Consider the following 13,010-nt stretch of genomic DNA (forward strand, 5'->3'; position numbering starts at 1 on the left):
GTTCTGGACAAGTAGCAGCTGGTGGCAAATTTTTGGGGGGGAGGAAAACAGTGCCACCCCCCAGTCGGTCAGGTCACCAGTATCGCCTTCCCTGGTCCGGTCATCTGCACCCCACCTCTCCCCCCGGTTGGGTCACCAGCATTCCCCCCCTCCCCGGTCCAGTGATCTGCACCCCACCTTTCTCTCCTGGTCGGTTGGATGCTTACAAGCCCAGCACTTACCTCATCAGGCAGCGCTTCCCTCTGGGCAATGGGTGGCGGCTTCCCTGGGTCTCCTCCTCAGAATCACGGTGGCTTCCTCTGTGCGTTTCCTCCATCCTCCTCCTAGGCCAATTGGAATGCTTCTCTTTTCGGCCAATCAGGAATCAGTAAGTCAATAGCGAATATTCATTCACTATTGTCACACAACTGGGGGGGCTCGGGGGGAGGGAGTGCTCTGAGCCCCGAGCCCATGCTTTTTTGAAGCCTATTAGATATTCAGACTCTAATCACGTGCTTACAAAAAAAAAACCTTGATTGGCATCCATGCGTCCGATGCCCCACATGTAGATTAGGGGGCTGAACGTATGGATGGGGGGCAACCACTGTTCTGGACATAGTAGGTGGAAGCTAGGAGACGCTATTTGGAATATTTATGAGGGCCTCAGCCAATTAACCGTGAATGGCTGGCAGGGGGGCAGGCCAACTCATAAATAGGCATGAGTCATGCCAGGGAGGGGCAGTCAGGTAAAAGATGGAGCAGCGGCAGAAGGTCAGCACATCTGGGACATCTCCTAAGAGTCAGCCGGGTGGGCTGGTGGGTGTCAGTCTGGAGGACTATGGGGAAACGATAGCCTGGAGGGCTAGTGAAAGGGGCAGCTTCAGCCAGGAGGGTTGGCAGTGCCTGAAGAGGTGGCGCTAGGATCAGTAGCCATAGGAGTGATGCTAGAAATACTGAAATTCTGCTAAAGAGCCTCAGGTTCCTGCCTGTAATGGGGCATTGCTTTATCTGAGTGACTGTCAGGTGTACACAGTGGGGTTGACTTACTAAAACTGGAGAGTGCAACTGGGCATGGTAGCCAATCAGCTTCTAGCTTCAGCTTATTTAATTAAGCTTTGACAATGAAACCAGGAAGCTGATTGGTTTCTATTCAGAGCTGCACCAGATTTTCCGTTTTAATAAATCAACCCCAAAGTCTAGCTGGGTTCTGCAAGCGAGTGCTGGAGTGAAGAAGAGGAGCTGTATATAGAGACTGTGTATAAAAAAAAAAGTTGTCCCTGAAGCATTGTTGAAGTCAAGTGGGCATCCCATAATGTCCAATCCCTATCCAAGTCAATAAACGACAAAAACAAAGTCATGGGGTGTACTTTGTCTCTGAAGCCCCTGTAAAGATTTGGTGTGCCTGGCTGTGCAAGGTGGGGGGTCCCATTCTACTTGCGGCTCTTTAGGGGGTGCGCTGCGATACCATTAAAGGTGTTGTGTTATATCTGTTCCATATGTGCAAAGCCAATGCCTGTTGATCCTGCCAAAAATCTTGTGTACATTACAATATCAGGCTGCTGTTTGGCAATTTTTCACATTATACAAGGCCAGCTTCTCTAGGCATCGGTGATCTGCAGATCCCTTATATCCCAATGGTTAGATTTAATTATTACTTTTACAAAACTTTTAAATAGTATCGGGAAAAAAACAAACAATACGGCACATCTGCGTTATCCTCTGTGTACGGTAATCAGTATAATTGTGAGTCTGTAATCCCCAGTCAGGGGATTGTACATTTTTATTTGCACAAATGACATCAGAATTGCTTATAAAAAGGGAGCCGAGCCATTCATATAGGAAGGTCACACGGATACACAGTGAGTATGGAACATGCACCTCATTTTCTGTCTTTAGGTCCTCTTTATCACTATATCTGGTCTCCCTAGGAGCCTGCATTCACTATATCTGGTCTTTCCAGCACCCTGCATTCACTATATCTGGTCTCTCCAGCACCCTGCATTCACTATATCTGGTCTCCCCAAAACCCTGCATTCACTATATCTGGTCTCCCCAGCACCCTGCATTCACTATATCTGGTCTCCCCAAAACCCTGCATTCACTATATCTGGTCTCCCCAGCACCCTTCATTCACTATATCTGGTCTCCCCAGCACCCTGCATTCACTATATCTGTTCTCCCCAGGAGCCTGCATTCACTATATCTGGTCTCCCCAGCAGCCTGCATTGACTATATGTGGTCTCCCCAGGAGCCTGCATTCACTATATCTGGTCTCCCCAGGAGCCTGCGTTCACTATATCTGGTCTCCCCAGGAGCCTGCATTCACTATATCTGGTCTCCCCAGCATCCTGCATTGACTATATGTGCTCTCCCCAGGAGCCTGCATTCACTATATCTGGTCTCCCCAGCACCCCACATTCACTATATGTGGTCTCCCCAACACTCTGCATTCACTATATGTGGTCTCCCCAGGAGCCTGCATTCACTATATGTGGTCTCCCCAGCACCCTGCCTGCATTCACTATATGTGGTCTCCCCAGGAGCCTGCATTCACTATATCTGGTCTCCCCAGCACCTTGCATTCACTATATCTGGTCTCCCCAACACCCTGCATTCACTATATCTGGTCTCCCCAGCACCCTTCATTCACTATATGTGGTCTTCCCAGCACCCTGCATTCACTATATGTGGTCTCCCCAGGAGCCTGCATTCACTATATCTGGTCTCCCCAGGAGCCTGCATTCACTATATCTGGTCTCCCCAGCATCCTGCATTCACTATATGTGTTCTCCCCAGGAGCCTGCATTCACTATATGTGGTCTCCCCAGCACCCTGCATTCACTATATGTGGTCTCCCCAGGAGCCTGCATTCACTATATCTGGTCTTCCCAGCACCCTGCATTCACTATATCTGGTCTCCCCAATAACCTGCATTCACTATATGTGGTCTCCCCAGCACCCTGCATTCACTATATGTGGTCTCCCCAATACCCTGCATTTACTATATGTGGTCTCCCCAGCACCCTGCATTCACTATATGTGGTCTCCCCAGTATACTGTATTCCCTATATCTGGTCTCCCCAGGAGCCTGCATTCACTATATCTGGTCTCCCCAGCAGCCTGCATTCACTATATCTGGTCCCCCCAACACCCGGCATTCACTGTATCTGGTCCTGCCAAAAATCTTGTGTACATTACAATATCAGGCTGCTGTTTGGCAATTTTTCACATTATACAAGGCCAGCTTCTCTAGGCATCGGTGATCTGCAGATCCCTTATATCCCAATGGTTAGATTTAATTATTACTTTTACAAAACTTTTAAATAGTATCGGGAAAAAAACAAACAATACGGCACATCTGCGTTATCCTCTGTGTACGGTAATCAGTATAATTGTGAGTCTGTAATCCCCAGTCAGGGGATTGTACATTTTTATTTGCACAAATGACATCAGAATTGCTTATAAAAAGGGAGCCGAGCCATTCATATAGGAAGGTCACACGGATACACAGTGAGTATGGAACATGCACCTCATTTTCTGTCTTTAGGTCCTCTTTATCACTATATCTGGTCTCCCTAGGAGCCTGCATTCACTATATCTGGTCTTTCCAGCACCCTGCATTCACTATATCTGGTCTCTCCAGCACCCTGCATTCACTATATCTGGTCTCCCCAAAACCCTGCATTCACTATATCTGGTCTCCCCAGCACCCTGCATTCACTATATCTGGTCTCCCCAAAACCCTGCATTCACTATATCTGGTCTCCCCAGCACCCTTCATTCACTATATCTGGTCTCCCCAGCACCCTGCATTCACTATATCTGTTCTCCCCAGGAGCCTGCATTCACTATATCTGGTCTCCCCAGCAGCCTGCATTGACTATATGTGGTCTCCCCAGGAGCCTGCATTCACTATATCTGGTCTCCCCAGGAGCCTGCGTTCACTATATCTGGTCTCCCCAGGAGCCTGCATTCACTATATCTGGTCTCCCCAGCATCCTGCATTGACTATATGTGCTCTCCCCAGGAGCCTGCATTCACTATATCTGGTCTCCCCAGCACCCCACATTCACTATATGTGGTCTCCCCAACACTCTGCATTCACTATATGTGGTCTCCCCAGGAGCCTGCATTCACTATATGTGGTCTCCCCAGCACCCTGCCTGCATTCACTATATGTGGTCTCCCCAGGAGCCTGCATTCACTATATCTGGTCTCCCCAGCACCTTGCATTCACTATATCTGGTCTCCCCAACACCCTGCATTCACTATATCTGGTCTCCCCAGCACCCTTCATTCACTATATGTGGTCTTCCCAGCACCCTGCATTCACTATATGTGGTCTCCCCAGGAGCCTGCATTCACTATATCTGGTCTCCCCAGGAGCCTGCATTCACTATATCTGGTCTCCCCAGCATCCTGCATTCACTATATGTGTTCTCCCCAGGAGCCTGCATTCACTATATGTGGTCTCCCCAGCACCCTGCATTCACTATATGTGGTCTCCCCAGGAGCCTGCATTCACTATATCTGGTCTTCCCAGCACCCTGCATTCACTATATCTGGTCTCCCCAATAACCTGCATTCACTATATGTGGTCTCCCCAGCACCCTGCATTCACTATATGTGGTCTCCCCAATACCCTGCATTCACTATATGTGGTCTCCCCAGCACCCTGCATTCACTATATGTGGTCTCCCCAGTATACTGTATTCCCTATATCTGGTCTCCCCAGGAGCCTGCATTCACTATATCTGGTCTCCCCAGCAGCCTGCATTCACTATATCTGGTCCCCCCAACACCCGGCATTCACTGTATCTGGTCTCCCCAGCACCCTGCATTCACTATAGCTGGTCTCCCCAGCACCCTGCATTCACTATATCTGGCCTCTCCAGGAGCCTGCGTTCACTATATCTGGTCTCCCCAGGAGCCTGCACTCACTATATGTGGTCTCCCTAACACCCTGCATTCACTATATGTGGTCTCCCCAGGAGCCTGCATTCACTATATGTGGTCACCCCAGGAGCCTGCATATACTATATCTGGTCTCCCCAAGACCCTGCAGTCACTATATCTGGTCTCCCCAGGACCCTGCAGTCACTATATCTGGTCTCCCCAGCACCCTGCATTCATTATATGTGGTCTCCCCAGGACCCTGCATTCACGATATCTGGTCTCCCATAGTACACAGAACATGGAAATTATTTTAGTAAATATAAACTGCTAAATACCTTTACTCGTCAGCAGTATATAACAGGCTTGTGACTTCTATCAGTGTCTGGTTAAAGCTTGTTTAAAGCTTGTAGGAGGCATTTTCCTTCTCTCCTGATTGTCCTATGAGGCTGCAGGACCTCTGACCCTCTGTCTGGACAGTGCTGATTGGCCCTCCCAAGAAAAAAAAAACTCTTTAGCAATACTAGACTGTGGAAGAAAGGGAGGATCAGAGGAGACAGGAGCAAATAGCCTTTTTTACACAATTCAGAGGATTAACCCCTTAGGTCCCACAGTGAGTATAACAAGCATGCTATACTGCGCATACAGACTGATTTTGCTGTTGTGGGTTTAGGAAAACTTTAAATGGTATATCCATTGAAAAGTAATTTCCGTGGTTAGCAGACACTTGCTAAGAATGCAGTGCATAGTGCAAGCAAATATTTTGTAAAGCCTAAAGAGTTTATGAGGAGCAAAACATACAAAAACACAAACTACACTGACGGGTTACCTAGAACCACCTATACAATGTAAGTAGAGAGTATACAGTTTATACACTATATGGTCAAATGTATTGGGACACCTGCCTTTACACGCACATGTACTTTAATGGCATCCTAGTCTTAGTCCTTAGGGTTCAATATTGAGTTGGCCCACCCAGTTATATCAGCTTCAAAAGGCTGTACACAAGGCTTAGGAGTGTGTCTGTGGGAATGTTTGACCATTCTTCCAGAAGCACATTTGTGAGGTCAGGCACTGATGTTGGACGAGAAGGCCTGGCTCGCAATCTCCGCTGAGCAGGGACTCTTTTGGGGATCAGGCCTTCTCTCTGGCAGTTCCACCTACCATGGTAGCCTCCGGCCCTCATGGCCCTTCCACCCATACCTCTCAGTTCTCAGTGGAAGAATTATTTCTCAAATTCTCAACACTCCTGGAAAGGAGTCTGGCTGCTACTGCAGCTACCATTACTGGAGAAATTAAAGCGGATCTTCAGAATATCGGCTCCAGGATGGATACCATAGAAAACAAATTCGATCAGACAACAGCAGTTTCTCATCAGAATTCTGACCTTATCCAAACATTGCAAGACCAGTTGGACACTGTGTTCTCACGCATAGATGACTTGGAAAATAGGTCCAGGAGACTGAACTTCAGGATCAGAGGCCTGCTGAAATCGATTATTGACGTCACAGCTGCCACACAGGACTTGATTAAGTCACTCATTCCAAACAAAGCTGAAAACCTGTACAGTCACAATTACCCTTCCATGTACCATAACCTAGAAAAATACTTACACAGTTGGGCACAACATAACATTTCCTGACTAGGAAGGATAAACTCCATTGAAATGACACTACTTCCCAGATTATTGTATCTCTTTTTTGCTCTCTTCCCATTCCCATTCGGAAAGACCATATCAAAACCTTCCAAAGTAAGATCCTGAAGTTTACATGGGGCAAGGCAGGGTACAGATTACCCCAAGGGATCCTATACGCACACAGGAAAAAATGAGGCTTGGGACTCCCCCATCTTTACAAATACTATCAAGCGGCCAGGCTAGCCCAACTGTCAATAGTCTACTCCAGATTCGAGAAGCCTGACTGGGTCCAAATAGAAAAACAAGCAGCAACAACAAGCCCCAACTTCACTCTGGATTTCTTACTTTGGACTCCTCAGAAAAATAGACCCCCTATTCTTGCCCCAACCCTGTCCCAATCCTTCACCTTCTAGGACTCCTTACGCTCCTCAGCCTCACTAGTTTCAGCATGCAAATCCTTGACCCACATATTTAATAACCCAAACTTTCCCCCGGGCAGAAACGTCTTAGCCTTTAAATGGTGGGTAGATAAAGGCCTCTACAGGATAGGACATTTCTTCACAGCTGCAGGCCCGTTCATTCTTAAACATTACACAAAAAAGCTTGACCTCCCCAACTCTGAACTATTTTGGTTTCATCAAATATACCATTTTCTGCACTCCTTATGTAAAGATGACCCTCGCCCCCCAATATTTACGGAATACGAAATGTGGTGTGGTCAGGCCATGGACCAGAGGGGGGATCTCGTAAATCTACTAGTCACTAATTGCTCCTGTCTCTAAAACGTCCTTCATGGAAATCTGGGAAATGGACTTTGATTTTCTCTGGAACAAGGAGAAATGGTATTCAGTGTGCTCTAAATTTTTCAGGGGCATTCCTAATACCACACTGATGGAAGCCAGCCTAAAAGTGATAACCAGATGGTACTATACACCTTCCGGAATAGCCTCAATGTTCCCTGCTGCCAGCCCTCTATGCTTCAGAGGTTGCCAACTCACAGGTACAATGTCACATATTTGGTGGGACTGCCCGAAGATTCGTTCTTTCTGGAAAAAAATCTTTAACATAATTGATAAATTAGTGGGCTCCCCTATTCCCAGGACTCCCATGGTGTCCCTTCTAAATGAATCAATCCCACACATCTCTAAGCCCTGGTACACTGGCACAGTTCATGCTCTTGGGAGCTAAACTCACAATTGCCAGGGCCTGGAAAAAAACGGGTGTTTCCCTCTCAATGGCAAAAAGAAAAATATTGTGAGTAATGTCTCAGGAGAAGCTCACCAGTCTGTTACAGGACTCATCTAACACATTTTAAGCCACCTGGGAACCGTTGGCTCGACTAATGGGAATTTCTTCCTTTCCCTTCATGCCCTATACATAAAATCAATTTTGAGTGGGTAGTGGTGCTCCTTCCCCTCTTTCCCTCCAGTCCCCTCCTCTATTCTTCTTCCTGTCTCTGACTGATTTTCTTTCCTCTCTTTTTACTCATGTTAGTCCATCAAGGGCTTAGTTCAGTCTCTTGTATGTCAAGGTTTACATTGAGCTAAAGGTGTACCTGATCAGCTCAGGAAAGAATGGCCAGACCTCAAGTAGATGACCTCACAGCAGTTTGCTTGGCGCCTGGTGCCCGGAAATAATTTCAACTCTCAGTTTTAGAGGAGCTGCTCGTTGTCAGTTTTGGTTGGCACCGGCCCCTTCTGACACAGCTTGATCCCCATGGGGATGTCGGGGAGCGTGGGTGCCGATGATGAACAGTTCAGTTTCCTTCTTAGGTTTCCTGACAATTAGCCGAAAACCAAGTCCGGCTGGAATTAATGTCCCTGGTATAAGGCAACTCCGCTCCTATACTACTTGCCTAGTAAATGTTTCACCTTTATTGTTACCTTACAATTGATTTTTGTTTGGGATATTGTTTCTCTGTATACGAATGTATTGCTGCCTATTCTAAATAAAAAAAAATTTAAATAAAAAATTACGCAATGTCTGTGGTCAATAGGATAAGGAATAGTGCCCCATCATTGGTATCAGTGGGAGGAATCGTGCCCCATCATTGGTATTAGTAGAAGAAATAGTGCCCCATCATTGGTATCAGTAAGAGGATTAGTGCCCCATCGTTGGTATCAGTGGGAGGAATCATGCCCCATCATTGGTATCAGTGGGAGGAATTGTGCCCCATCATTGTTATCAGTGGGAGGAATCGTACACCATCATTGGTATTAGTGGAAGAAATAGTGCCCCATCATTGGTATTCATAGGAGGAATAGTGTCCCATTATTGGTATCAGTGGGAAGAATAGTGCCCCATTGTTGGTAATAGTGGGAGGAAAAGTGCCCCATCATTGCTAATAGTGGGATAAATAGGACCTCACCGTTGGTATTAGTTGGAGGAATAGTGACCCATCATTGGTATTAGTGGGAGGAATAGTGCCCCATCATTGATATCAGTGGAAGGAATAGTGACCCATCATTGGTATTAGTGGGAGAAGTAGTGCTTTATCATTGGTAATAGTGGGAGGAATAATACCCCACTGTTTGTGTCAGCAGACAGTCCCTCATTGTTGGTGTCAGTGTGAGGAACAGTAACCCAAGGGACAGATAAAGTCAAGCAAAGGGACACAAGCAAGCCTGTGGGCCCCAGTTTGTAAACCACTGCTTTAGATGATCTCTTTATTATTGTGTTTACAGGGAATGTCCATCAACTGACATGAATATTATGTTCAGTCTGTATGCCATCACCTGGATCATCGTTCTGCCTCGCTTAGTTCTGTTATTAAACTCTATGGCTCAGAGGTGTCAAATGGATACAACACAGCTTGAGGGACTAACACAGCCAGGGGATATCATCATTGGTGTTTTGTTGCCTCTCCATCTTGACAAGGTCTACCAGAAAGTTGACTACACTGAAAGGCCACCTAGAACCACCTGTACAATGTAAGTAGAGAGCAAAGGTAGACCTATCATATAGAATATTTGCTTTTGAGCTCATGCCTTGGTTATGCCTTATCTACGAATTGGCTGTAATTTTAATCCTGGTTAGTACGGCATGCTTAAGGCATACCTAAAGACAGTAAGAAGAAAGTACAATACAGTAAAGGTGACGGCATACTGGATTGCCCAGAACATCACTTATTATTACAATAGTGCCACTTATAGAATACAGGTGATACTCGAATATTGTGTAAAAGTTCATTTATTTCACTAATGCAACTTGAAAGGTGAAACTAATATATGAGATAGACTCATTACATGCAAAGCAAGATAGTTCAAGCCGTGATTTGTCATAATTGTGATGATTATGAATTACAGCTCATGAAAGCCCCAAATCCACGATCTCAGAAAATTAGAATACTGTGAAAAGGTGCAATATTCTAGGCTCAAAGTGTCCCACTCTAATCAGCTAATTAAGCCATAACACCTGCAAAGGGTTCCTGAGCCTGTAAATGGTCTCTCAGTCTCTGGTTCAGTAGGAATCACAATCATGGGAAGACTGCTGACCTGACAGTTGTGCAGAAAACCATCATTGGTTTAATCCATAAGGAAGGAAAGGCTCAAAAAGTAATTGCAAAAGAAGTTGGATGTGCCCAAAGTGCTGTATTAAAGCACATTAATAGAAAGTTATGTAGAAGGGAAAAGTGTGGAAGAAAAAGGTGCACAAGCAGCAGGGATGATCGCAGCCTGGAGAGGATTGTCAGGAAAAGGTCATTCAAAAGTGTTGGGGATTTTCACAAGGAGTGGACTGAGGCTGGAGTCAGTGCATCAAGAGCCACCACACACAGACAGATTCTGGACATGGGCTTCAAATGTCGTATTCCTCTTGTCAAGCCACTCCTGAGCAACAAACAACGTCAGAAGCGTCTTACCTGTGTAATAGATAAGAACTACAATCTAGTTCAAGGTTATCTGCTGCTGTTTCTGATTAAAAAGTGTGTACATGCATGCATTCTAGGAGCAAAACTCTCTGACACAGTGTTCAGATCGATTACTTCTTACACTTCTGCTTTATTCCTGGGCGGTGTTAATGTTTTATACACAAAGATACATCATTGCTATGTCAGTCTAATAGGTACATCTCATTGGTTGAAATACAAGAGAAATGGAGAGACTTGATGCTTGAAGTTTGTTTGAAGCTGGTTCTGTCGTCACGTCCGCATTCTTCTAATGTGTGGGGGGCAGGGGGTACCCGCCATCTTTAGTTCCAAACAGAACCAATCTGTATACTATATAATATAGTAATATAAGTAAGGAGTTGCATAGAAACATGTATACAAATAAGCAAATAGACATTTTCTGATTATCAGTATGTACATTACATTCCTTCACACCTGGGATAAAGAAAAACAGACCTGGTCTGTTGCTCGGTGCCCCAAAGTCCTCTTTTCTGATGAGAGCAAATTTTGCATCTCATTTAGAAACCAAGGACCCAGAGTATGGAGGAAGAATGGAGAGGAACGAACTGCAAGATGCTTGAAGTCCAGTGTGAAGTTTCCACAGTCTGTGTTGATTTGGGGAGCCATGTCATCTGCTGGTGTTGGTCCACCGTGCCTCATTAAGTCCAGGGTCAACGCAGCCATCTACCAGGAGATTTTGGAGCACTTCATGCTTCCTTCTGCAGATGAGCTCTATGGGGATGCTGACTTAATTCTCCAGCAGGATTTGGCACCTGCCTACACTGCCACAAGCACCAAAACCTGGTTCAATGACCGTGGGATTACTGTGCTTGATTGGCCAGCAAACTCGCAGACCTGAACCCCATAGAGAATCTATGGAGCATTGCCAAGTGAAAAGATGAGAGACATGAGATCGAACAATGCAGAAGAGTTGAAGGCCGCTATTGAAGCATCCTGGTCTTCCATAACACCTCAACAGTGCCACAGGCTGATAGCTTCCAGACCATGCTGCATTAAGGCAGTAATTGCTGCAAAGGGGGCCCAAACCAAGTACTGAGTACATATGCATGCTTATACTTTTCAAAGGTGCGATATTGTTCTATGTACAATCCTTGTTTTATTGATTGCATGTAATATTCTAATTTTCTGAGATTGTGGATTTGGGGTTTTCATGAGCTGTAAGCCATAATCATCACAATTATGACAAATCACGGCTTGAACTATCTTGCTTTGCATTTAATGAGTCTATCTCATATATTTCTATTTCTATTCTATTCAAATCTTTCGAGTATCACCTATACAAGCCTGCTTTAAAGGATATCAACAGGCTTAAGCTCCCAGGCAATATCATCAAACCTGTATGTAGAACAGCAATCAGCTACCTCTATTGTGGTGGCAATGAAGGAGGAGATGTAGCTGGCCATATGGAACAGGGGACACAAGGGACTTAAAACTATTGAGCTGCCTCACATAATAAAGAGTTGGTTGGGATTTTTAATGACTTCTTCTACATCTGTGCAGAAAATTCCATGATTGCATAAATAAACACATCTTCATGAAAGGTACCTTCAATATACAAGCATTGATGACCACATGGTTATATTCTTATATGAATAGCCAAACAAGCATGAACATATACATTTTAAGCACAACCAAATAGCTAACAAATTGCAAATGTCAGCTTTTGAAAAGGTATCTCCAGCAAGGCAGCATTCACACACAAACTGACCTTAAAGGGTGCCAAACCAGTGAGAGTATCTTTATTTCATCATAAAATCCAGACAACAATTAACCACCATATAGAGTTTCTGAGGGGCCTAGTCACCAGGGCATTAACGTGGTGGATGAAAGAGATGTTCTTTGGGGGAGGATTATATGTGGAAGTTGTAAATGGAAATACAACTGAGTTGCAAGGCTGCAACAACCAGCTTCTGCAGTCAGGCGTCACATGACTGACAGCAGCCATTATAAATACCCGGCAGGTGCACACACACCTCGCCTTGGTATTGTTCCTTGTGCCCTGACCTGCTGCTTGTGATCCTGATTCTGTACCTATTCCTGTGCCCTGAACCTGTGACCCGTGGTTCTGATCCTGTTTCCCTGTCCTGGTCCCTACCCTGTCCCACCTGTTACCATTATCCCTGTCCTGCAGTCTGATCCGTCCATCCTCTCCCTGTCCTGTGTTCCTTACCCCATTTTCTGATTTCCCCATGTATGACCTTGGCCTGACTTGTGACTCTGATTCTGGACTGCCCTTGTTTATTTGCTGATCCTCTGTGTATGACCCTGGCCTGCCTATCGTTTACGGTCCTAGCATTTCCCATTTATTGTACATATCTGTCTGTTGTTGTTTGGGGGTCTTTGTTGGTTGGTTTATTGCACTGTGTGGTTGTATTTATATTATTCACTTTCTTTAATAAATCATATTTCACTTATACACATTTGGGTTTCCTCTGTTGCAGTCCTGGTCTTATCTGATACTTGACACTGGGTGTACTGCTGCTACTTATTAATTATTTTTACTATATGATATATTATTTATTATGTTATTATACCTATTTTTATTAATATTATTATTATTATGACATATTGTATTATATGAAATTATGTCGTGAG

Source organism: Lithobates pipiens, unplaced genomic scaffold (genome assembly GCF_037356315.1).
Source record: "Lithobates pipiens isolate NorthernLeopardFrog02 unplaced genomic scaffold, aLitPip1_a1.2 Scaffold_8, whole genome shotgun sequence".
Taxonomy (NCBI): Eukaryota; Metazoa; Chordata; class Amphibia; order Anura; family Ranidae; genus Lithobates; species Lithobates pipiens.